Source organism: Carica papaya, chromosome 8 (genome assembly GCF_054855325.1).
Source record: "Carica papaya isolate Zhongbai chromosome 8, ASM5485532v1, whole genome shotgun sequence".
Classification (NCBI taxonomy): domain Eukaryota; kingdom Viridiplantae; phylum Streptophyta; class Magnoliopsida; order Brassicales; family Caricaceae; genus Carica; species Carica papaya.
Window position 1 is genome coordinate 20098058 of NC_142316.1, and position 23108 is coordinate 20121165.

General features: G+C 46.5%; 4 non-coding genes and 40 pseudogenes across 4 annotated transcripts; 19 read left to right on the forward strand and 25 right to left on the reverse strand.

The window, feature by feature from the left end:
• Positions 1–1039: 1039 nt before the first annotated feature.
• Positions 1040–1158, reverse strand: LOC148250666 (5S ribosomal RNA; annotated as a pseudogene).
• Positions 1159–1719: 561 nt separating this feature from the next.
• LOC148250667 (5S ribosomal RNA) lies at positions 1720–1838 on the reverse strand (annotated as a pseudogene).
• Positions 1839–2399: 561 nt separating this feature from the next.
• On the reverse strand, positions 2400–2518 carry LOC148250668 (5S ribosomal RNA; annotated as a pseudogene).
• Positions 2519–3077: 559 nt separating this feature from the next.
• Positions 3078–3196, reverse strand: LOC148250669 (5S ribosomal RNA; annotated as a pseudogene).
• Positions 3197–3756: 560 nt separating this feature from the next.
• LOC148250670 (5S ribosomal RNA) lies at positions 3757–3875 on the reverse strand (annotated as a pseudogene).
• Positions 3876–4437: 562 nt separating this feature from the next.
• Positions 4438–4556, reverse strand: LOC148250671 (5S ribosomal RNA; annotated as a pseudogene).
• Positions 4557–4765: 209 nt separating this feature from the next.
• LOC148250672 (5S ribosomal RNA) lies at positions 4766–4884 on the reverse strand (annotated as a pseudogene).
• A 203-nt stretch (positions 4885–5087) lies between these two features.
• On the reverse strand, positions 5088–5206 carry LOC148250673 (5S ribosomal RNA; annotated as a pseudogene).
• Positions 5207–5411: 205 nt separating this feature from the next.
• On the reverse strand, positions 5412–5530 carry LOC148250674 (5S ribosomal RNA; annotated as a pseudogene).
• A 204-nt stretch (positions 5531–5734) lies between these two features.
• Positions 5735–5853, reverse strand: LOC148250675 (5S ribosomal RNA; annotated as a pseudogene).
• Positions 5854–6415: 562 nt separating this feature from the next.
• On the reverse strand, positions 6416–6534 carry LOC148250676 (5S ribosomal RNA; annotated as a pseudogene).
• A 206-nt stretch (positions 6535–6740) lies between these two features.
• On the reverse strand, positions 6741–6859 carry LOC148250677 (5S ribosomal RNA; annotated as a pseudogene).
• A 204-nt stretch (positions 6860–7063) lies between these two features.
• LOC148250678 (5S ribosomal RNA) lies at positions 7064–7181 on the reverse strand (annotated as a pseudogene).
• Positions 7182–8099: 918 nt separating this feature from the next.
• On the reverse strand, positions 8100–8218 carry LOC148250679 (5S ribosomal RNA; annotated as a pseudogene).
• Positions 8219–8427: 209 nt separating this feature from the next.
• Positions 8428–8546, reverse strand: LOC148250680 (5S ribosomal RNA; annotated as a pseudogene).
• Positions 8547–9105: 559 nt separating this feature from the next.
• Positions 9106–9224, reverse strand: LOC148250681 (5S ribosomal RNA; annotated as a pseudogene).
• Positions 9225–9786: 562 nt separating this feature from the next.
• On the reverse strand, positions 9787–9905 carry LOC148250682 (5S ribosomal RNA; annotated as a pseudogene).
• A 209-nt stretch (positions 9906–10114) lies between these two features.
• Positions 10115–10233, reverse strand: LOC148250683 (5S ribosomal RNA; annotated as a pseudogene).
• A 203-nt stretch (positions 10234–10436) lies between these two features.
• Positions 10437–10554, reverse strand: LOC148250684 (5S ribosomal RNA; annotated as a pseudogene).
• Positions 10555–11117: 563 nt separating this feature from the next.
• Positions 11118–11236, reverse strand: LOC148250685 (5S ribosomal RNA; annotated as a pseudogene).
• Positions 11237–11441: 205 nt separating this feature from the next.
• Positions 11442–11560, reverse strand: LOC148250686 (5S ribosomal RNA). The gene has a single exon (XR_015814946.1). It is a non-coding gene; the product is annotated as a 5S ribosomal RNA (ribosomal RNA).
• A 208-nt stretch (positions 11561–11768) lies between these two features.
• Positions 11769–11887, reverse strand: LOC148250687 (5S ribosomal RNA; annotated as a pseudogene).
• A 203-nt stretch (positions 11888–12090) lies between these two features.
• Positions 12091–12208, reverse strand: LOC148250688 (5S ribosomal RNA; annotated as a pseudogene).
• Positions 12209–12418: 210 nt separating this feature from the next.
• LOC148250689 (5S ribosomal RNA) lies at positions 12419–12537 on the reverse strand (annotated as a pseudogene).
• Positions 12538–12740: 203 nt separating this feature from the next.
• On the reverse strand, positions 12741–12858 carry LOC148250690 (5S ribosomal RNA; annotated as a pseudogene).
• A 1039-nt stretch (positions 12859–13897) lies between these two features.
• LOC148250691 (5S ribosomal RNA) lies at positions 13898–14016 on the forward strand (annotated as a pseudogene).
• Positions 14017–14225: 209 nt separating this feature from the next.
• LOC148250692 (5S ribosomal RNA) lies at positions 14226–14344 on the forward strand (annotated as a pseudogene).
• Positions 14345–14580: 236 nt separating this feature from the next.
• LOC148250693 (5S ribosomal RNA) lies at positions 14581–14698 on the forward strand (annotated as a pseudogene).
• Positions 14699–14898: 200 nt separating this feature from the next.
• On the forward strand, positions 14899–15017 carry LOC148250694 (5S ribosomal RNA; annotated as a pseudogene).
• A 563-nt stretch (positions 15018–15580) lies between these two features.
• Positions 15581–15699, forward strand: LOC148250695 (5S ribosomal RNA; annotated as a pseudogene).
• Positions 15700–15904: 205 nt separating this feature from the next.
• Positions 15905–16023, forward strand: LOC148250696 (5S ribosomal RNA). The gene has a single exon (XR_015815551.1). It is a non-coding gene; the product is annotated as a 5S ribosomal RNA (ribosomal RNA).
• Positions 16024–16995: 972 nt separating this feature from the next.
• Positions 16996–17114, forward strand: LOC148250697 (5S ribosomal RNA; annotated as a pseudogene).
• Positions 17115–17323: 209 nt separating this feature from the next.
• On the forward strand, positions 17324–17442 carry LOC148250698 (5S ribosomal RNA). Its single transcript, XR_015814663.1, has one exon. It is a non-coding gene; the product is annotated as a 5S ribosomal RNA (ribosomal RNA).
• A 559-nt stretch (positions 17443–18001) lies between these two features.
• On the forward strand, positions 18002–18120 carry LOC148250699 (5S ribosomal RNA; annotated as a pseudogene).
• Positions 18121–18325: 205 nt separating this feature from the next.
• Positions 18326–18444, forward strand: LOC148250700 (5S ribosomal RNA; annotated as a pseudogene).
• A 205-nt stretch (positions 18445–18649) lies between these two features.
• Positions 18650–18768, forward strand: LOC148250701 (5S ribosomal RNA; annotated as a pseudogene).
• Positions 18769–18977: 209 nt separating this feature from the next.
• Positions 18978–19096, forward strand: LOC148250702 (5S ribosomal RNA). Its single transcript, XR_015815440.1, has one exon. It is a non-coding gene; the product is annotated as a 5S ribosomal RNA (ribosomal RNA).
• Positions 19097–19622: 526 nt separating this feature from the next.
• LOC148250703 (5S ribosomal RNA) lies at positions 19623–19741 on the forward strand (annotated as a pseudogene).
• A 205-nt stretch (positions 19742–19946) lies between these two features.
• On the forward strand, positions 19947–20065 carry LOC148250704 (5S ribosomal RNA; annotated as a pseudogene).
• Positions 20066–20624: 559 nt separating this feature from the next.
• On the forward strand, positions 20625–20743 carry LOC148250705 (5S ribosomal RNA; annotated as a pseudogene).
• A 205-nt stretch (positions 20744–20948) lies between these two features.
• On the forward strand, positions 20949–21067 carry LOC148250706 (5S ribosomal RNA; annotated as a pseudogene).
• A 204-nt stretch (positions 21068–21271) lies between these two features.
• Positions 21272–21390, forward strand: LOC148250707 (5S ribosomal RNA; annotated as a pseudogene).
• Positions 21391–22303: 913 nt separating this feature from the next.
• Positions 22304–22421, forward strand: LOC148250708 (5S ribosomal RNA; annotated as a pseudogene).
• Positions 22422–22981: 560 nt separating this feature from the next.
• LOC148250709 (5S ribosomal RNA) lies at positions 22982–23100 on the forward strand (annotated as a pseudogene).
• Positions 23101–23108: the final 8 nt, after the last annotated feature.

A 23108-nucleotide genomic window follows, 5' to 3' on the forward strand; every position in this document is an offset into this window, starting at 1 on the left:
CTAATATCAAGTAAAATGCTACGGTGCCATGACTCACATTTGCGAATAAACCTGAGGACCATAATTCAACTCGCACGTATCGTCGAAAGAATCATCTACAAAAAAATGGGAGCAACACGAGGACTTCCTAAGAAAATGGGTGAAATATAAGGACTTCGCAGGAAGTCACCCATCCTAGTGCTACTCTCGCCCAAGCACCTTTAACTTGCGGAGTTCTGATAGAATCCGTTGCATTGGTGCTGGTATGATTGCTCATGTTTCATTCTGCACTGCGAATACATATACTTTTTCTACCTCCATCCCCCCTCCCGTCATTTGTTTCCTTGTGCGTGCGCACTGCACCTCTCGTTCTCCTTCAAATATCAAGTAAAATGCCACGGCGCCGTGACTCACATTTGCGAATAAATCTGCGGACCATAATTAAAGTAGTGCGTAACGTCGAACGGCACATCTGAAAAAAATAAAATAGGTGCAACACGAGGACTTTCAAGGAAGTAACCCATCATTGTACTACTTTCGCCAAAGCACACTTAACTGCGGAGTTCTGATGCATGCGCACAGTACCTCCCGTGCTCGTTCTAATATCAAGTAAAATGCTACGGTGCCGTGACTCACATTTGCGAATAAACTTGAGGACCATAATTCAAGTCGCGCGTATCGTCGAAAGAATCATCTGCAAAAAAATGGGTGCAACACGAGGACTTCCTAAGAAAATGGGTGAAATATAAGGACTTCGCAGGAGGTCACCCATCCTAGTGCTAGTCTCGCCCAAGCACCCTTAACTTGCGGAGTTCTGATCGAATCCGTTGCATTGGTGCTGGTATGATTGCTCATGTTTCATTCTGCGCTGCAAATACATACACTTTTTCTCCCTCCATCCCCCCTCCCGTCATTTGTTTCCTTGTGCGTGCACTCTGCATCTCTCCTTCTCGTTTTAATATTGATTAAAATGCCACTGCTTCTTAACTCACATGTGCGTATAAACCAGCGGACCCTAGTTCCAGTCGCGCGTAACGTCGAACGACCTGTCTGAAAAAAATTGGTACGACACGAGGACTTCCGAGGAGGTCACCCATCCGAGTACTACTCTCGTCCAAGCACACTTAACTGCGGAGTTCTGATGGGATCCAGTGCATTAGTGCTGGTATGATTGCACCCATTTAATTTTGCACTGCAAATACATAAACTCCTTCTTCTTTCTTCCCCCTCCCGTCATTTGTTTAATTGTGCGTGCGCACTGCACCTCCCGTGCTCGTTCTAATATCAAGTAAAATGCTACGGTGCCGTGACTCACATTTACGAATAAACCTGAGGACCATAATTCAAGTCGCGCGTATCTTCGAAAGAATCATCTGTAGAAAAATGGGTGCAACACGAGGACTTCCTAAGAAAATGGGTGAAATATAAGGACTTCGCAGGAGGTCACCCATCCTAGTGTTAGTCTCGCCCAAGCACCCTTAACTTGCGGAGTTCTGATCGAATTCGTTGCATTGGTGCTGGTATGATTGCTCATGTTTCATTCTGCGCTGCAAATACATACACTTTTTCTCCCTCAATCCCCCCTCCCGTCATTTATTTCCTTGTGCGTGCACTTTGCATCTCTCCTTGTCGTTTTAATATCGATTAAAATGCCACTGCTTCTTAACTCACATGTGCATATAAACCAGCGGACCCTAGTTCCAGTCGAGCGTAACATCGAACGACCCGTCTGAAAAAAAATTGGTGCGACACGAGGACCTCCGAGGAGGTCACCCATCCGAGTACTACTCTCGACCAAGCACACTTAACTGCGGAGTTCTGATGGGATCCAATGCATTAGTGCTGGTATGATCGCACCCATTTAATTTTGCACTGCAAATACATAAACTCCTTCTTCTTTCTTCCCCCTCCCGTCATTTGTTTAATTGTGCGTGCGCACTGCACCTCCCGTGCTCGTTCTAATATCAAGTAAAATGCTACGGTGCCGTGACTCACATTTGCGAATAAACCTGAGGACCATAATTCAAGTCGCGCGTATCTTCGAAAGAATCATCTGTAGAAAAATGGGTACAACACGAGGACTTCCTAAGAAAATGGGTGAAATATAAGGACTTCGCAGGAGGTCACCCATCCTAGTGCTAGTCTCGCCCAAGCACCCTTAACTTGCGGAGTTCTGATCGAATCCGTTGCATTGGTGCTGGTATGATTGCTCATGTTTCATTCTGCGCTGCAAAAACATACACTTTTTCTCCCTCCATCCCCCCTCCCGTCATTTGTTTCCTTGTGCGTGCACTCTGCATCTCTCCTTCTCGTTCTAATATCGATTAAAATGCCCCTGCTTCTTGACTCACATTTGCGTATAAACCAGTGGACCTTAGTTCCAGTCGCGCGTAACGTCGAACGACCCGTCTGAAAAAAAATTGGTGCGACACAAGGACATCCCAAGAGGTCACCCATCTGAGTACTAATCTCGCCCAAGCACACTTAACTGCGGAGTTCTGATCGGATCCGGTGCATTAGTACTGGTATGATCGCACCTGTTTAATTTCGCGCTGCAAATACATAAACTCCTTCTCCTTTCTTTTCCCTCCCGTCATTTGTTTCCTTGTGCGTGTGCATTGCACCTCTCGTTGTCGTTCAAATGTCATGTAAAATGCCATGGCGCCGTGACTCACATTTGCGAATAAATCTGCAGACCATAATTAAAGTCGCGCGTAACGTCGAAAGAATCATCTGCAAAAAAATGGGTACAACACGAGGACTTCACAAGAAAATGGGTGAAATATAAGGACTTCGCAGGAGGTAACCCATGCTAGTACTACTCTCGCCCAAGCACCCTTACCTACGGAGTTCTGATAGAATCCGATGCATTAGTGCTTGTATGATCGCACCAGTTTCATTTCGTGCTGAAAATACATACACTCCTTCTCCTTCCCTCTCCCTCCCATCAATTGTTTCCTTGTGCATTCACACTGCACCTCTTCTTCTCGTTCTAATATCGATTAAAATGCCCCTGCTTCTTGACTCACATTTGCCTATAAACCAGCGGACCAAAGTTCCAGTTGCGCGTAACGTCGAACGACCCGTCTGAAAAAAAATTGGTGCGACACAAGGACTTCCCAGGAGGTCACCGATCCGAGTACTACTCTCGCCCAAGCACACTTAATTGCAGAGTTCTGATGGGATCCAGTGTATTAGTGCTGGTATGATCGCACCCGTTTAATTCTGCGCTGCAAATACATAAACTCCTTCTCCTTTCTTCCCCCTCCCATCATTTGTTTCCTTGTGCGTGCGCACTGCACCTCCCGTGCTCGTTCTAATATCAAGTAAAATGCTACGGTGCCGTGACTCACATTTGCGAATAAACCTGAGGACCATAATTCAAGTCGCGCGTATCGTCGAAAGAATCATCTGTAAAAAAATGGGTGCAACACGAGGACTTCCTAAGAAAATGGGTGAAATATAAGGACTTCGCAGGAGGTCACCCATCCTAGTGCTAGTCTCGCCCAAGCACCCTTAACTTGCGGAGTTCTGATCGAATCCGTTGCATTGGTGCTGGTATGATTGCTCATGTTTCATTCTGCGCTGCAAATACATACACTTTTTCTCCCTCCATCCCCCCTCCCGTCATTTGTTTCCTTGTGCGTGCACTTTGCATCTCTCCTTCTCGTTTTAATATCGATTAAAATGCCACTGCTTCTTAACTCACATGTGCGTATAAACCAGCGGACCCTAGTTCCAGTCGCGCGTAACGTCGAACGACTCGTCTGAAAAAAATTGGTACGACACGAGGACTTCCGAGGTGGTCACCCATCCGAGTACTACTCTCGCCCAAGCACACTTAACTACGGAGTTCTGATGGGATCCAGTGCATTAGTGCTAGTATGATCGCACCTATTTAATTTTGCACTGCAAATACATAAACTCCTTCTTCTTTCTTCCCCCTCCCGTCATTTGTTTCATTGTGCGTGCGCACTGCACCTCCCGTGCTCGTTCTAATATCAAGTAAAATGCTACGGTGCCGTGACTCACATTTGCGAATAAACCTGAGGACCATAATTCAAGTCGCGCGTAACGTCGAAAGAATCATCTGCAAAAAAATGGGTGCAACACGAGGACTTCCTAAGAAAATGGGTGAAATATAAGGACTTCGCAGGAGGTCACCCATCCTAGAGCTACTCTCGCCCAAGCACCCATAACTTGCGGAGTTCTGATAGAATCCGTTGCATTGGTGCTGGTATGATTGCTCATGTTTCATTCTGCGCTGCAAATACGTACACTTTTTCTCCCTCCATCCCCCCTCCCGTCATTTGTTTCCTTTTGCGTGCACTCTGCATCTCTCCTTCTCGTTCTAATATCGATTTAAATGACCCTGCTTCTTGACTCCCATTTGCGTATAAACCAGTGGACCCTAGTTCCAGTCGTGCGTAACATCGAACGACCCGTCTGAAAAAAAAATTAGTGCGACACGAGGACTTCCCAGGAGGTCACCCATCCGAGTACTACTCTCGCCCAAGCAAACTTAACTGCGGAGTTCTGATTGGATCCGGTGCATTAGTGCTGGTATGATCGCACCTGTTTAATTTCGCGCTGCAAATACATAAACTCCTTCTCCTTTCTTCCCCCTCCCGTCATTTGTTTCCTTGTGCGTGCGCACTGTACCTCTCGTTCTCGTTCAAATATCAAGTAAAATGCCAAGGCGCCGTGACTCACATTTGCGAATAAATCTGCGGACCATAATTAAAGTCGCGCGTAACGTCGAACGGCACATCTGAAAAAAAGAAAATGGGTGCAACACGAGAACTTCCCAGGAGGTAACCAATCATTGTACTACTTTCGCCAAAGCACACTTAACTGCGGAGTTCTGATGGGATCCGGTGCATTTGTGGTGGTGTGACCGCACCTGTTTAATTTTGTGCTGAAAATACATTCACTCCTTCTTCCCTCCCCCCCTCCCATCATTTGTTTCCTTGTGCGTTCACACTGTACCTCTCCTTCTCGTTCTAATATCGATTAAAATGCCCCTGATTCTTGACTCATATTTGCGTATAAACCAGCGGACCATAGTTCTAGTCGCACGTAACGTCGAACGACCCGTCTGAAAAAAATTGGTGCGACACGAGGACTTCCTAGGAGGTCACCCATCCGAGAACTAATCTCGCTCAAGCACACATAACTACAGAGTTCTGATGGGATCCGGTGCATTAGTGCTGGTGTGATCGCACCTGTTTAATTTCGCGCTGCAAATACATAAATTCATTCCCCTTTCTTCCCCCTCCCGTCATTTGTTTCCTTGTGCGTGCGCACTGCATCTCTCTTTCTTGTTCTTATATCAAGTAATATATCTCGGCACCGTGACTCACCTTTGTAAATGAACCAGTGGTTTATAATTCCATTCGCGCGTAACATCGAACAACCCATCCGAAAAAAAATAGGTGCAAGACGAGGGCTTCCCAAGTGGTCACCGATCTGAGTACTACTCTCGCCCAAGCACACTTAACTGCGGAGTTCTGATGGGATCCGAAGCTTTAGTGCTGGTATGATCGCACCTGTTTAATTTCGCACTGCAAATACATACACTCCTTCTCCTTTCTTCCCCCTCCCGTCATCTGTTTCCTTGTGCGTTCACACTTCACCTTTCATTCTCGTTCTAATATCGATTAAAATGCCCCTGCTTATTGACCCACATTTGCGTATAAACCAGCGGACCCTAGTTCCAGACGCGGGTAACGTCGAACGACCCGTATGAAAAAAATTGGTGCGACACGAGGACTTCTCAGGAGGTCACCCTTCCAAGTACTAATCTCGCCCAAGCACACATAACTGCGGAGTTCTGATGGGATCCGGTGCATTAGTGCTGGTTCGATCGCACCTGTTTAATTTCGCGCTGCAAATACCTAAACTGATTCCCCTTTCTTCCCCCTCCCGTCATTTGTTTCCTTGTGCATTCGCACTGCACCTCCCGTTCACGTTCTAATATCAAGTAAAATGCCACAACGCTGTAACTCACATTTGCGAATAAACCTGAGGATCATAATTCAAGTTGCGCGTAACGTCGAAAGAATCATCTGCAAAAAAATGGGTGCAACACGAGGACTTCATAAGAAAATGGGTGAAATATAAGGACTTCGCAGGAGGTAACCCATGCTAGTACTACTCTCGCCCAAGCACACTTACCTACGGAGTTCTGATAGAATCCAATGCATTAGTGCTGGTATGATCGCGCCTGTTTCATTTCGCGTTGAAAATACATACACTCCTTCTCCTTCCCTCCCCCTCCCATCAATTGTTTCCTTGTGCGTGCGCACTGCACCTCTCGTTGTCGTTCAAATATCATGTAAAATGCCACGGCGCCGTGACTCACATTTGTAAATAAATCTGCGGACCATAATTAAAGTCGCGCGTAACGTCAACGACACATTTGAAAAAAAGAAAATGGGTGCAACACGAGAACTTCCCATGAGGTAACCCATCATTGTACTACTTTCGCCAAAGCACACTTAACTGCGGAGTTCTGATGGGATCCGGTGCATTTTTGCTGGTATGACCGCACCTGTTTAATTTCGTGCTGAAAATACATACACTCCTTCTTCCCTCCCCCCCTCCTATCATTTGTTTCCTTGTGCGTTCACACTGCACCTCTCGTTCTCGTTCAAATATCAAGTAAAATGCCACGACGCCGTGACTCACATTTGCAAATAAATCTGCGGACCATAATTAAAGTCGCGCGTAAAGTCGAACGGCACATCTAAAAAAAAAAATGGGTGCAACACGAGAACTTCCCAGGAGGTAACCCATCATTGTACTACTTTCGCCAAAGCACACTTAACTGCGGAGTTCTGATGGGATTCGGTGCATTAGTGCTGGTGTGACCGCACCTGTTTAATTTCGTGCTTAAAATACATACACTCCTTCTTCCCTCCCCCCCTCCCATCATTTGTTTCCTTGTGCGTTCACACTGCACCTCTCCTTCTCGTTCGAATATCAATTAAAATGCTCCTGATTCTTGACTCAAATTTGCGTATAAACCAGCGGACCATAGTTCCAGTCGCGCGTAACGTCGAACGACCCATCTGAAAAAAAATTATTGCGATACGAGGACTTCCCAAGAGGTCACCCATCCGAGTACTACTCTCGCCCAAGCACCCTGAACTGCAGAGTTCTGATGGGATCCAGTGCATTAGTGCTGGTATGATGCCACTTATTTAATTTTGCGCTTCAAATACATACACTCCTTCTCTTTTCTTCCTCCTCCCGTCATTTGTTTCCTTGTGCGTGCGCACTGCACCTCCCGTACTCGTTCTAATATCAAGTAAAATGCCACGGCGCAGTGACTCACATTTGCGAATAAACCTGCGGACCATAAATCAAGTCGCGCGTAACGTCGAAAGAATCATCTGCAAAAAGATGGGTGCAACACGAGAACCTCCCAAGAAAATGGGTGAAATATAAGGACTTCGCAGGAGGTCACCCATCCGAGTACTTTTCTCGCCCAAGCACCCTTAACTGCGGAGTTCTGATAGAATCCGTTGTATTAGTGCTGGTATGATCCCTCATGTTTCATTCTGCACTGCAAATACATACACTCTTTCTCCTCCCATCCCCCCTCCCGTCATTTGTTTCCTTGTGCGTGCGCACTGCACCTCCCGTGCTCGTTCTAATATCAAGTAAAATGCCACGGCGCCGTGACTCACATTTGCGAATAAACCTGAGGACCATAATTCAAGTCGCGCGTATCGTCGAAAGAATCATCTGCAAAAAAATGGGTGCAACAAGAGGACTTCCTAAGAAAATTGGTGAAATATAAGGACTTTGCAGGAGGTCACCCATCCTAGTGCTACTCTCGCCCAAGCACCCTTAACGTGCGGAGTTCTGAAAGAATCCGTTGCATTGGTGCTGGTATGATTGCTCCTGTTTCATTCTGCGCTGCAAATACATACACTTTTTCTCCCTGCATCCCCCCTCCCGTCATTAGTTTCCTTGTGCGTGCACTCTGCATAGCTCTTTCTCATTCTAATATCGATTAAAATGCCCCTGCTTCTTGACTCACATTTGCGTATAAACCAGTGGACTCAAGTTCCAGTCGCGCGTAACGTCGAACGACCCGTCTGAAAAAAAAATTAGTACGGCACGAGGACTTCCCAAGAGGTCACCCATCCGAGTACTACTCTCGCCCAAGCACACTTAACTGCGGAGTTCTGATGGGATCCGGTGCATTAGTGCTGGTATGATCGCACCTACTTAATTTTGCGCTACCAATACATAAACTCTTTCTCCTTTCTTCCCCCTCCCGTCATTTGTTTCCTTGTGCGTGCACACTGCACCTTTCGTTCTCGTTCAAATATCAAGTAAAATGCCACAATGCCGTGACTCACATTTACAAATAAATCTGCGGACCATTATTGAAGTCGCGCGTAACGTCGAACGGCACATCTGAAAAAAAGAAAATGGGTGCAACACGAGAACTTCCCACGAGGTAACCCATCGTTGTACTACTTTCGCCAAAGCACACTTAACTGCGGAGTTCTGATGGGATCTGGTGCATTTGTGCTTGTATGATCGCACCTGTTTCATTTCACGCTGCAAATACATACACTCATTCCTCTTTCTTCCCCCTCCCGTCATTTGTTTCCTTGTGCGTGCGCACTGCACCTCCCGTTCTCGTTCTAATATCAAGTAAAATGCTACGGCGCTGTGACTCACATTTGCGAATAAACCTGAGGACCATAATTCAAGTCGCACTTAACGTCGAAAGAATCGTCTGCAAAAAAATGGGTGCAACACGAGGACTTCAGAAGAAAATGGTTGAAATATAAGGACTTCGCAAGAGGTAACCCATGCTAGTACTACTCTGGCCCAAGCACACTTACCTACGAAGTTCTGATAGAATCCGTTGCATTAGTGTTGGTATGATCGCACCTGTTTCATTTCGTGCTGAAAATACATACACTCCTTCTCCTTCCCTCCCCCTCCCATCAATTGTTTCCTTGTGCGTTCACACTGCACCTCTCCTTCTCGTTCTAATATCGATTAAAATGCCCTTGCTTCTTGACTCACATTTGCGTATAAACCAGTGGACCCTAGTTCCAGTCGCGCGTAACGTCGAACGACCCGTCTGAAAAAAAATTGGTGCGACACGAAGACTTCCCAGGAGGTCACAAATCCGAGTACTACTCTCGCCAAAGCACACTTAACTGCGGAATTCTGATGGGATCCGGTGCATTAGTGCTAGTATGATCGCACCCGTTTAATTCCGCGCTGTAAATACATAAACTCCTTCTCCTTTCTTCCCCCTCCTGTCATTTGTTTCCTTGTGCGTGCGCACTGCACCTCCCGTGCTCGTTCTAATATAAAGTAAAATGCTACGGTGACGTGACTCATATTTGCGAATAAACCTGAGGACCATAATTGAAGTCGCGCGTATCGTCGAAAGAATCATCTGCAAAAAAATGATTGCAACACGAGGACTTCCTAAGAAAATGGGTGAAATATAAGGACTTCGCAGGAGGTCACCCATCCTAGTGCTACTCTCGCCCAAGCACCCTTAACTTGCGGAGTTCTGATAGAATCCGTTGCATTGGTGCTGGTATGATTGCTCATATTTCATTCTGCGCAGCAAATACATACACTTTTTCTCCCTCCATCCCCCCTCCCGTCATTTGTTTCCTTGTGCGTGCACTCTGCATCTCTCCTTCTCGTTCTAATATCGATTAAAATGCCCCTGCTTCTTGACTCACATTTGCGTATAAACCAGTGGACCCTAGTTCCAGTCGCGCGTAACGTCGAACGACCCGTCTAAAAAAAAAATTAGTGGGACACGAGGACTTCCCACGAGGTCACCCATCCGAGTACTACTCTCGCCCAACAACACTTAACTGCGGAGTTCTGATGGGATCCGGTGCATTAGTGCTGGTATGATCGCACCTGTTTAATTTCGCGCTGCAAATACATAAACTCCTTCTCCTTTCTTCCCCCTCCCGTCATTTGTTTCCTTGTGCGTGCGCACTGAACCTCTCGTTCTCGTTCAAATATCAACTAAAATGCCACGACGCCGTGACTCACATTTGCGAATAAATCTGCGGACCATAATTAAAGTCGCGCGTAACGTCGAACGGCACATCTGAAAAAAAGAAAATGGGTGCGACACGAGAACTTCCCAGCAGGTAACCCATCATTGTACTACTTTCGCCAAAGCACACTTAACTGCGGAGTTCTGATGGGATCCGGTGCATTTGTGCTGGTGTGACCGCACCTGTTTAATTTCGTGTGAAAATACATACACTCCTTCTTCCCTCCCTGCCTCCCATCATTTGTTTCCTTGTGCGTTCATACTGCAACTCTCCTTCTCGTCCTAATATCGATTAAAATGCCCATGATTCTTGACTCACATTTGCGTATAAACCAGCGGACCATAGTTCTAGTCGCGCGTAACGTCGAACGACCCATCTGAAAAAAAATTGTTGCGATACGAGGACTTCCAAAGAGGTCACCCATCCGAGTACTACTCTCGACCTAGCACACTTAACTACAGAGTTCTGATGGGATCCAGTGCATTAGTGCTGGTATGATGCCACTTATTTAATTTTGCGCTTCAAATACATACACTCCTTCTCTTTTCTTCCTCATCCCGTCATTTGTTTCCTTGTGCGTGCGCACTGCACCTCCCGTACTCGTTCTAATATCAAGTAAAATGCCACGGTGCCGTGACTCACATTTGCGAATAAACTTGCGGACCATAAATCAAGTCGCGCGTAACGTCGAAAGAATCATATGCAAAAAGATGGGTGCAACACGAGGACCTCCCAAGAAAATGGGTGAAATATAAGGACTTCGTAGGAGGTCACCCATCCGAGTACATTTTCTCGCCCAAGCACCCTTAACTGCGGAGTTAAGAATAGAATCTGTTGCATTAGTGCTGGTATGATCCCTCATGTTTCATTCTGCACTGCAAATACATACACTCTTTCTCCTCCCATCCCCCCTCCCGTCATTTGTTTCCTTGTGCGTGCACTCTGCATCTCTCTTTCTCATTTTAATATCAAGTAATAAGCCTCGGTACCGTGACTCACCTTTGCAAATGAACTAGCGGTTTATAATTCTATTCGCGCGTAACGTCGAACAAACCATCCGAAAAAAAATAGGTGCAACACGAGGGCTTCCCAAGTGGTCACCCATCCGAGTGCTACTCTCGCCCAAGCACACTTAACTGCGGAGTTCCGATAGAATTCGTTGCATTAGTGCTGGTATGATCGAACCTGTTTAATTTCGCGCTGCAAATACATACACTCCTTCTCCCTTCTTCCCCCTCCCGTCATTTGTTTCCCTGTGTGTTCACCCTTCACCTCTCATTCTCGTTCTAATATCGATTAAAATGCCCCTGCTTCTTGACTCACATTTGCGTATAAACCAGCAGACCCTAGTTCCAAACGCGCGTAACGTCAAATGACCCGTCTGAAAAAAAATTGGTGCGACACGAGGACTTCCCAGGAGGTCACCCATCCGAGTACTAATCTCGCCCATGCACACTTCACTGCGGAGTTCTGATGGGATCCGGTGCATGAGTGCTGGTATGATCGCACCTGTTTAATTTCGCGCTGCAAATACATAAACTCATTCCCCTTTCTTCCCCCTCCCGTCATTTGTTTCCTTGTGCATGCGCACTGCACCTCTCGTTCTCGTTCAAATATCAAGTAAAATGCCACGGCGCCGTGACTCACATTTGCAAATAAATCTGCGGACCATAATTAAAGTCGCGCGTAACGTCGAACGGCACATCTGAAAAAAAAAAATGGGTGCAACACGAGAACTTCCCATGAGGTAACCCATCATTGTACTACTTTCGCCAAAGCACACTTAACTGCGGAGTTCTGATGGGATCCGTTGCAATTGTGCTGGTGTGACCGCACCTGTTTAATTTCGTTCTGAAAATACATACACTCCTTCTTCTCTCCCCCCTCCCATCATTTGTTTCCTTGTGCGTTCACACTACACCTCTCATTCTCGTTCTAATATCGATTAAAATGCCCCTAATTCTTGACTCACATTTGCGTATAAACCAGCGGACCATAGTTCCAGTCTCGCGTAATGTCGAAGGACCCATCTGAAAAAAAGTTGTTGCGATACGAGGACTTCCCAAGAGGTCACCCATCCGACTACTACTCTCGCCCAAGCACACTTAACTGCAGAATTCTGATGGGATCCAATGCATTAGTGCTGGTATGATGCCACTTGTTTCATTTTGCGCTTCAAATACATACACTTCTTCTCTTTTCTTCCTCCTCCCGTCATTTGTTTCCTTGTGCGTGCGCACTGCACCTCCCGTTCTCGTTCAAATATCAAGTAAAATGCCACGGTGCCGTGACTCACATTTGCGAATAAATCTGCGGACCATAATTAAAGTCGCGCGTAACGTCGAACGGCACATCTGAAAAAAAGAAAATGGGTGCAACACGAGAACTTTCCAGGAGGTAACCCATCATTGTACTACTTTCGCCAAAGCACACTTAACTGCGGAGTTATGAAGGGATCCGGTGCATTTGTGCTGGTGTGACCGCACCTGTTTAATTTCGTGCTGAAAATACATACACTCCTTCTTCCCTCCCCCCTCCCATCATTTGTTTCCTTGTGCGCTTACACTGCACCTCTTTTTCTCGTTCTAATATCGATTAAAATGCCCCTTTTTCTTAACTTACATTTGCGTATAAACCAGCGGACCATAGTTCCAGTCGCACGTAATGTCGAACGACCCATCTGAAAAAAAATTGTTGCGATACGAGGACTTCCCAAGAGGTCACCCATCCGAGCACTACTCTCGCCCAAGCACACTTAACTGCAGAGTTCCGATGGGATCCAGTGCATTAATGCTGGTATGATGCCACTTGTTTAATTTTGCGCTCCAAATACATACACTCCTTCTCTTTTCTTCCTCCTCCCGTCATTTGTTTCCTTGTGGGTGCGCACTGCACCTCCTGTACTCGTTCTAATATCAAGTAAAATGCCACGGTGCCGTGACTCACATTTGCGAATAAACTTGCGGACCATAAATCAAGTCGCGCGTAACGTCGAAAGAATCATCTGCAAAAAGATGGGTGCAACACGAGGACCTCCCAAGAAAATGGGTGAAATATAAGGACTTCGCAGGAGGTCACCCATCCGAGCACTAATCTCGCCCGAGCACACATAAATGCAGAGTTCTGATGGGATCCGGTGCATTAGTGCTGGTATGATCGCACCTGTTTAATTTTGCGCTGCAAATACATAAACTCATTCCCCTTTCTTCCCCCTCCCGTCAGTTGTTTCCTTGTGCGTGCGCACTGCACCTTCCGTTCTCGTTCTAATATCAAGTAAAATTCTACAGTGTCGTGACTCACATTTGCGAATAAACTTGAGGACCATAATTCAAGTCGCGCGTAACGTCGAAAGAATCATCTGCAAAAAAGTGGGTGCAACACGAGGACTTCACAAGAAAATGGGTGAAATATAAGGACTTCGCAGGAGGTAACCCATGCTAGTACTACTCTCGCCCAAGCATCCTTACCTACGGAGTTCTGATAGAATCCGTTGCATTAGTGCTGGTATGATCGCACCTGTTTCATTTCGTGCTCAAAATACATACACTCCTTCTCCTTCCCTCCCCCTCTCATCAATTGTTTCCTTGTGCGTTCACACTGCACCTCTCTTTCTCGTTCTAATATCGATTAAAATGCCCCTGCTTCTTGACTCACATTTGCGTATAAACCAGCGGACCCCATGATGGGAGGGGGGGAGGGAAGAAGGAGTGTATGTGAGTCAAGAATCAGGGGCATTTTAATCGATATTAGAACGAGAAGGAGAGGTGCAGTGTGAACGCACAAGGAAACAAATGATGGGAGGGGGGGAGGGAAGAAGGAGTGTATGTATTTTCAGCACGAAATTAAACAGGTGCGGTCACACCAGCACAAATGCACAGGATCCCATCTGAACTCCGCAGTTAAGTGTGTTTTGGCGAAAGTAGTACAATGATGGGTTACCTCCTGGGAGGTTCTCGTGTTGCACCCATTTTCTTTTTTTCAGATGTGCCGTTCGACGTTACGCGCGACTTTAATTATGGTCCGCAGATTTATTCGCAAATGTGAGTCACGGGGCCGTGGCATTTTACCTGATATTTGAACGAGAACGAGAGGTGCAGTGCGCACGCACAAGGAAACAAATGACGGGAGGGGGAAGAAAGGAGAAGGAGTTTATGTATTTGCAGCGCGAAATTAAACAGGTGCGATCATACCAGCACTAATGCACTGGATCCCATCACAACTCCGCATTTAAGTGTGCTTGGGCGAGAGTAGTACTCGGATGGGTGACCTCCTGCGAAGTCCTTATATTTCACCCATTTTCTTGGGAGATCCTCGTGTTGCACCCATCTTTTTGCAGATGATTCTTTCGACGTTACGGGCGACTTGATTTATGGTCCGCAGGTTTATTCGCAAATGTGAGTCACGGCGCCGTGGCATTTTACTTGATATTAGAAGTAGTACGGGAGGTGCAGTGCGCACGCACAAGGAAACAAATGACGATAGGAGGAAGAAAAGAGAAAGAGTGTATGTATTTGAAGCGCAAAATTAAACAAGTGGCATCATACCCGCACTAATGCACTGGATCCCATCAGAACTCTGCAGTTAAGTGTGCTTGGGCGAGAGTAATACTCGGATGGGTGACCTCTTGGAAAGTCCTCGTATCGCAACAATTTTTTTTCAGATGGGTCGTTCGACGTTACGCGCGACTGAAACTATGGTCCGGTTTATACGCAAATGTGAGTCAAGAATCAGGGGCATTTTAATCGATATTAGAACGAAAAGGAGAGGTTCAGTGTGAACGCACAAGGAAACAAATGATGGGAGGGGGGAGGGAAGAAGGAGTGTATGTATTTTCGGCACGAAATTAAACAGGTGCGGTCACACCAGCACAAATGCACCGGATCCCATCAGAACTCTGCAGTTAAGTGTGCTTTGGCAAAAGTAGTACAATGATGGGTTACCTCCTGGGAAGTTCTCGTGTTGCACCCATTTTCTTTTAGTCAGATGTGCCGTTCGACGTTACGCGCAACTTTAATTATGGTCCGCAGATCTATTCGCAAATGTGAGTCATGGCGCCGTGGTATTTGACTTGATATTTGAACGAGAACGAGAGGTGCAGTGCGCACGCACAAGGAAACAAATGACGGGAGGGGGAAGAAAGGAGAAGGAGTGTATGTATTTGCAGCGCGAAATGAAATAGGTGCGATCATACCAGCACTAATGCAACGGATTCTATCAGAATTCCGTAGGTAAGGGTGCTTGGGCGAGAGTAGTACTAGCATGGGTTACCTCCTGCGAAGTCCTTATATTTGACACATTTTCTTGTGAAGTCCTCGTGTTGCACCCATTTTTTTGCAGATGATTCTTTCGACGTTATGCGCGACTTGTATTATGGTCCTCAGGTTTATTCGCAAATGTGAGTCACGGCGCTATAGCATTTTACTTGATATTAGAACGAGAACGGGAGGTGCAGTGCTCACGCACAAGGAAACAAATGACGGGAGGGGAAAGAAAGGGGAATGAGTTTATGTATTTGCAGCACAAAATTAAACAATTGCGATAATACCAGCACTAATGCACCGGATCCAATCAGAACTCCGCAGTTAAGTGTGCTTGGGCGAGATTAGAACTCAGATGGGTGACCTCTTGGGAAGTCCTCGTGTCGCACCAATTGTTTTTCAGACGGGTCGTTCGACGTTACGCGCGTCTGGAACTAGGGTCCGCTGGTTTATACGCAAATGTGAGTCAAGAAGCAGGGGCTTTTTAATCGATATTAGAACGAGAATGAGAGGTGAAGTGTGAACGCACAAGGAAACAATTGACGGGAGGGGGAAGAAAGGAGAAGGAGTGTATATATTTGCAGCGTGAAATTAAACAGGTGCGATCATACCAGCACTAAAGCTCCGGATCCCATCAGAACTCCGCAGTTAAGTGTGCTTGGGCGAGAGTAGTACTCGGATGGATCACCACCGGAGAAGCCCTCGTGTTGCACCTATTTTTTTTTCGGATGGGTTGTTCGACGTTACGCGTGAATGGAATTATAAACCGCTGGTTCATTTGCAAAGGTGAGTCACGGTGCCGGGGCATATTACTTGATATTAGAACGAGAAAGAGAGATGCAGAGTGCACGCACAAGGAAACAAATGACGGGAGGGGGGATGGAAGGAGAAAGAGTGTATGTATTTGCAGTGCAGAATGAAACATGAGGGATCATACCAGCACTAATGCAACGGATTCTATCAGAACTCCGCAGTTACGGGTGCTTGGGCGAAAAAAGTACTCGGATGGGTGACCTCCTGCGAAGTCCTTATATTTCACCCATTTTCTTGGGAGGTCCTTGTGTTGCACCCGTCTTTTTGCAGATGATTCTTTCTAATTTTCTTAGGAAGTCCTTGTGTTGCACCCATTTTTTTGCAGATGATTCTTTCGACGATACGCGCAACTTGAATTATGGTCCTCAGGTTTCTACACAAATATGAGTCACGGCACCGTAGCATTTTACTTTATATTAGAACGAGCACGGGAGGTGCAGTGCGCACGCACAAGGAAACAAATGACGGGAGGGGGGATGGAGGGAGAAAAAGTGTATGTATTTGCAGCGCCGAATGAAACATGAGCAATCATACCAGCACCAGTGCAACGGATTCTATCAGAACTCCGCAAGTTAAGGGTGCTAGGGCGAGAGTAGCACTAGGATGGGTGACCTCCTGCGAAGTCCTTATATTTCACAAATTTTCTTAGGAAGTCCTTGTGTTGCACCCATTTTTTTTGCAGATGATTGTTCCGACGATACGCGCGACTTGAATTATGGTCCTCAGGTTTATTCGTAAATGTGAGTCACGGCACCGTAGTATTTTACTTTATATTAGAAGGAGCACGGGAGGTGCAGTGCGCACGCACAAGGAAACAATGACGGGAGGGGGAAGAAAGGGGAATGAGTTTATGTATTTGCAGTGCAAAATTAAACAGGTGCGATCATACCAGCACAAATGCACCGGATCCCATCAGAACTCCGCAGTTAAGTGTGCTTTGGTGAAAGTAGTACAATGATGGGTTACCTCGTGGGAAGTTCTCGTGTTGCACCCATTTTCTTTTTTTCAGATGTGTCGTTCGACGTTACGCGCGACTTTAATTATGGTCCGAAGATTTATTCGCAAATGTGAGTCACGGCACCGTGGCATTGTACTTGATATTTGAACGAGAACGAGAGGTGCAGTGCGCACGAACTTGGAAACAAATGACGGGAGGGGGAAGAAAGGAGAAGGAATTTATGTATTTGCAGCGCGAAATTAAACAGGTGCGATCATACCAGCACTAATGCACCGGATCCCATCAGAACTCTGCAGTTAAGTGTGCTTGGGCGAGAGTAGTACTCGGATGGGTGACCTCCTGCGAAGTCCTCGTGTCGCACCAATTTTTTTTCAGACGAGTCGTTCGACGTTACGCGCGACTGGAACTAGGTTCCGCTGGTTTATACGCAAATGTGAGTCAAGAAGCAGGGGCATTTTAATCGATATTAGAACGAGAAGAAGAGGTGCAGTGTGAACACACAAGGAAACAATTGATGGGAGGGGGAGGGAAGGAGAAGGAGTGTTTGTATTTTCAGCACGAAATGAAACAGGTGCGATCATACCAGCACTAATGCAACGAATTCTATCAGAACTCCGTAGGTAAGGGTGCTTGGGCGAGAGTAGTACTAGCATGGGTTACCTCCTGCGAAGTCCTTATATTTCCCCCATTTTCTTAGGAAGTCCTCGTGTTGCACCCATTTTTTTGCAGATGATTCTTTCGACGATACGCGCGACTTGAATTATGGTCCTCAGGTTTATTCGCAAATGTGAGTCACGGCACCATAGCATTTTACTTTATATTAGAAGGAGCACGGGAGGTGCAGTGCGCACGCACAAGGAAACAAATGACGGGAGGGGGAAGAAAGGGGAATGAGTTTATGTATTTGCAGTGCAAAGTTAAACAGGTGCGATCGTACCAGCACTAATGCACCGGATCCCATCAGAACTCCGCAGTCAAGTGTGCTTGAGCGAGATTAGTACTCGGATAGGTGACCTCCTGGGAAGTCCTCGTGTCGCACCCATTTTTTTGCAGATGATTCTTTCGACGTTACGCGCGACTTGAATTATGGTCCCCAGGTTTATTCGCAAATGTGAGTCACGGCACCGTAGTATTTTACTTGATATTAAAACGAGCACGGGAGGTGCAGTGCGCACGCACAGGGAAACAAATGACGGGAGGGGGAAGAAAGGAGAAGGAGTTTATGTATTTGCAGCGCGAAATTAAACGGGTGCGATCATACCAGCACTAATGCACTGGATCCCATCAGAACTTTGCAGTTAAGTGTGCTTGGGCGAGAGTATTACTGGGATGGGTGACCTCCTGGGAAGTCCTTGTGTTGCACCAATTTTTTTTCAGACGGGTCGTTCGATGTTACGCGCGACTGGAACTATGGTCCGCTGGTTTATACTCAAATGTGAGTCAAGAATCAGGGGTATTTTAATCGATTTTAGAACGAGAAGGAGAGGTGAAGTGTGAACGCACAAGGAAACAAATTACGGGAGGGGGAAGAAATGAGAAGGAGTGTATGTATTTGCAGCACGAAATTAAACAGGTGCGATCACACCAGCACAAATGCACCGGATCCCATCAGAACTCCGCAGTTAAGTGTGCTTTGGCGAAAGTAGTACAATGATGGGTTACCTCCTGGGAAGTTCTCGTGTTGCACCCATTTTCTTTTTTTTAGATGTGCCGTTCGACGTTAAGCGCGACTTTAATTATGGTCCGCAGGTTTATTCGCAAATGTGAGTTACGGCGCCGTGGAATTTTACTTGATATTTGAATGAGAACGAGAGGTGCAGTGCGCACGCACAAGGAAATAAATGACGGGAGGGGGAAGAAAGGGGAATGAGTTTAAGTATTTGCAGCGCAAAATTAAACGGGTGCGATCATACCAGCACTAATGCACCGGATCCCATCAGAACTCCGCAGTGAAGTGTGCTTGGGCAAGATTAGTACTCTGATGGGTGACCTCCTGGGAAGTCCTCGTGTCGCACCAATTTTTTTTCAGACAGGTCGTTCGACGTTACGCGCGTCTGGAACTTGGGTCCGCTGGTTTATACGCAAATGTGAGTCACGAAGCAGGGGCATTTTAATCGATATTAGAACGAGAATGAGAGGTGAAGTGTGAACGCACAAGGAAACAAATGACGGGAGGAGGAAGAAAGGAGAAGGAGTGTATGTATTTGCAGCGCGAAACTAAACAGGTGCGTATACCAGCACTAAAGCCCCAGGTCCCATCAGAAATCCGCAGTTAAGTGTGCTTGGCGAGATTAGTACTCGGATGGTTGACCTCCTGGGAAGTCCTCGTGTCGCACCAATTTTTTTTCAGACGGGTCGTTCGACGTTACGCGCGTCTGGAACTAGGGTTCGCTGGTTTTTACGCAAATGTGAGTCAAGAAGCAGGGGCATTTAAATCGATATTAGAACGAGAATGAAAGGTGAAGTGTGAACGCACAAGGAAACAAATGACGGGAGGGGGAAGAAAAGAGAAGGAGTGTATGTATTTGCAGTGCGAAATTAAACAGGTGCTATCATACCAGCACTAAAGCTCCGGATCCAATCAGAACTCCGCAGTTAAGTGTGCTTGGGTGAGAGTAGTACTCGGATGGGTGACCACCTGGTAAGCCCTCGTGTTGCACCTATTTTTTTTCGGATGGGTTGTTCGACTTTACGCGAGAATGGAATTATAAACCGCTGGTTCATTTGCAAAGGTGAGTCACGGTGCCGGGGCATATTACTTGATATTAGAACGAGAAAGAGAGATGCAGAGCGCACGCACAAAGAAACATATGACGGGAGGGGGAAGAAAGGAGAAGGAGTTTATGTATTTGCAGCGCAGAATTAAACGGATGCGATCATACCACCACTAATGCACCGGATCCCATCATAACTCCGCAGTTAAATGTGCTTGGGCGAGAGTAGTACTCGGATGGGTGACCTCCTGGGAATTCCTCGTGTCGCACCGATTTTTTTTCAGACGGGTCGTTCGACGTTACGCGTGACTGGAACTGGGGTCCGCTGGTTTATACGCAAATGTGAGTCAAGAAGCAGGGGCATTTTAATCGATATTAGAACGAGAAGGAGAGGTGCAGTGTGAACGCACAAGGAAACAATTGATGGGAGGGGGAGGGAAGGAGGAGGAGTATATGTATTTTGAGCACGAAATGAAACAGGTGCGATCATACCAGCACTAATGCAACGGATTCTATCAGAACTCCGCAGGTAAGGGTGCTTGGGCGAGAGTAGTACTAGCATGGGTTACCTCCTGCGAAGTCCTTATATTTCACCCATTTTCTTGTGAAGTCCTCGTGTTGCACCAATTTTTTTGCAGATGATTCCTTCGACGTTACGCGCGACTTGAATTATGGTCCTCAGGTTTATTCACAAATGTGAGTCACGGCACTGTAGCATTTTACTTGATATTAGAACGAGAACGGGAGGTGCAGTGCGCACGCACAAGGAAACAAATGACGGGAGGGGGAAGAAAGGGGAATGAGTTTATGTATTTGCAGTGCGAAATTAAACAGGTGCGATCATACCAGCTCTAATGCACTGGATCCCATCAGAACTCCGCAGTGAAGTTTGCTTGGGCGAGATTAGTACTCGGATGGGTGACCTCATGGGAAGTCCTTGTGTCGCACCAATTTTTTTTCAGACGGGTCGTTCGACGTTACGCGCGTATGGAACTAGGGTCCGCTGGTTTATACGCAAATGTGAGTCAAGAAGCAGGGGCATTTTAATCGATATTAGAACGAGAATGAGAGGTGAAGTGTGAACCCACAAGGAAACAAATGACGGGAGGGGGAAGAAATGAGTAGGAGTGTATGTATTTGCAGCGCGAAATTAAACAGGTGCTATCATACCAGCATTAAAGCTCCGGATCCCATCAGAACTCCGCAGTTAAGTGTGCTTTGGGGAGAGTAGTACTCGGATGGGTGACCACCTGGGAAGCCCTCGTGTTGCACCTATTTTTTTCGGATGGGTTGTTTGACGTTACGGGCGAATGGAATTATAAACCACTGGTTCATTTACAAATGTGAGTCATGGTGCCGGGGCATATTACTTGATATTAGAACGAGAAAGAGAGATGCAGAGCGCACGCACAAGGAAACATATGACGGGAGGGGGAAGAAAGGAGAAGGAGTTTATGTATTTGCAGCGCGGAATTAAACGGGTGCGATCATACCAGCACTAATGCACCGGATCCCATCAAAACTCCGCAGTTAAGTGTGCTTGGGCGAGAGTAGTACTCGGATCGGTGACCTCCTTTGAAGTCCGCGTGTCGCACAAATTTTTTTTCAGACGGGTCGTTCGACGTTACGGGCGACTGGAACTAGGGTCCGCTGGTTTATACGCAAATGTGAGTCAAGAAGCAGGGGCATTTTAATCGATATTAGAACGAGAAGGAGAGGTGCAATGTGAACGCACAAGGAAACAATTGATGGGAGGGGGAGGGAAGGAGAAGGAGTGTATGTATTTTCAGCACGAAATGAAACAGGTGCGATCATACCAGCACTAATGCAACGGATTCTATCAGAACTCCGTAGGTAAGGGTGCTTGGGCGAGAGTAGTACTAGCATGGGTTACCTCCTGCGAAGTCCTTATATTTCACCCATTTTCTTGTGAAGTCCTCGTGTTGCACCCATTTTTTTGCAGATGATTCTTTCGACGTTACGCGCGAGTTGAATTATGGTCCTCAGGTTTATTCGCAAATGTGAGTCAGACGCTGTAGAATTTTACTTGATATTAGAACGAGAACGGGAGGTGCAGTGCGCACGCACAAGGAAACAAATGACGGGAGGGGGAAGAAAGGGGAATGAGTTTATGTATTTGCTGCGCAAAATTAAATAGGTGCGATCATACCAGCACTAATGCACCGTATCCCATCAGAACTCCGCAGTTATGTGTGCTCGGGCGAGATTAGTGCTCGAATGGGTGACCTCCTGCGAAGTCCTTATATTTCACCCATTTTCTTGGGAGGTCCTCGTGTTGCACCCATCTTTTTGCAGATGATTCTTTCGACGTTACGCGCGACTTGATTTATGGTCCGCAGGTTTATTCGCAAATGTGAGTCACGGCACCGTGGCATTTTACTTGATATTAGAACGAGTACGAGAGGTGCAGTGCGCACCTACAAGGAAACAAATGACGGGAAGAGGAGGAAAAGAGAAGGAGTGTATGTATTTGAAGCGCAAAATTAAACAAGTGGCATCATACCAGCACTAATGCACTGGATCCCATCAGAACTCTGTAGTTAAGTGTGCTTGGGCGAGAGTAGTGCTCGGATGGGTGACCTCTTGGGAAATCCTCGTATCGCAATAATTTTTTTTCAGACGGGTCGTTCGACGTTACGCGCGACTGGAACTCGTGTCCGCTGGTTTATACGCAAATGTGAGTCTAGAAGTAGGGGCATTTTAATCGATATTAGAACGAGAATGAGAGGTGTAGTGTGAACGCACAAGGAAACAATTGATGGGAGGGGGAGGGAAGGAGAAGGTGTGTATGTATTTTCAGCAGGAAATGAAACAGGTGCGATCAAACAAGCACAAATGCAACAGATTCTATCAGAACTCCGTAGGTAAGGGTGCTTGGGCGAGAGTAGTACTACCATGGGTTACCTCCTGCGAAGTCCTTATATTTCACCCATTTTCTTGTGAAGTCCTCGTGTTGCACCCATTTTTTTGCAGATGATTCTTTCGACGTTACGCGCGACTTGAATTATGGTCCTCAGGTTTATTCGCAAATGTGAGTCACGGCGCTGTAGCATTTTACTTGATATTAGAACGAGAACGGGAGGTGCAGTGCGCACGCACAAGGAAACAAATGAAGGGAGGAGGAAGAAAGGGGAATGAGTTTATGTATTTGCAGCCTAAAAACTAAACAGGTGCGATCATACCAGCACTAAAGCCCCGAATCCCATCCGAACTCTGCAGTTAAGTGTGCTTGGGCGAGATTAGTACTCGGATGGTTGATCTCCTTGGAAGTCCTCGTGTCGCACCAATTTTTTTT